The sequence below is a fragment of the Diachasma alloeum genome, unplaced genomic scaffold, assembly GCF_001412515.2.
Source record: "Diachasma alloeum isolate Michigan unplaced genomic scaffold, Dall2.0 Dall_scaffold_01550, whole genome shotgun sequence".
Lineage (NCBI taxonomy): Eukaryota > Metazoa > Arthropoda > Insecta > Hymenoptera > Braconidae > Diachasma > Diachasma alloeum.
Window position 1 is genome coordinate 24906 of NW_021681646.1, and position 506 is coordinate 25411.

Consider the following 506-nt stretch of genomic DNA (forward strand, 5'->3'; position numbering starts at 1 on the left):
TCGATTCAGAATCGAATTCTGAGTCGATCTGTACTTATAAATTTCGACCCCATTTTTGCTTCCAAATGGAAGCATTGTATTCTTCAAATTCAAACCTTCCAGTTTTTTGTGGCAGATCCACTAAATATGGTCTGAAAAGTACAAATATGCTATTTTTAGAGCATGTCCGTATGTATGTGTGAGCTTTCTTTTCAAATTTGGTTTTTCGACGATGACTCAAAAAATGATTGTCCGAATCCATCCAATCAAGGCTTAAAATAGACGTTTCAATCCCATCTTGGTCGAGTTTAAAAATGGCGACGATCAGATAATTCGATCTTGAGTTATAACTAGTAGAAATTTTCTTTTTCTTTTTTTAATGCTTTTTTTACCCTTATTTTTGACCCTTTATTTTTTCTGACGCTAATTCTTTTACCCTCATTTTCTCTGACATTCATTTTTTGACCCTTATCGTTTAAGCCTCATTTCTTCTAGGGCTGTCAAATTATAAAATTCTCTTGAAATTT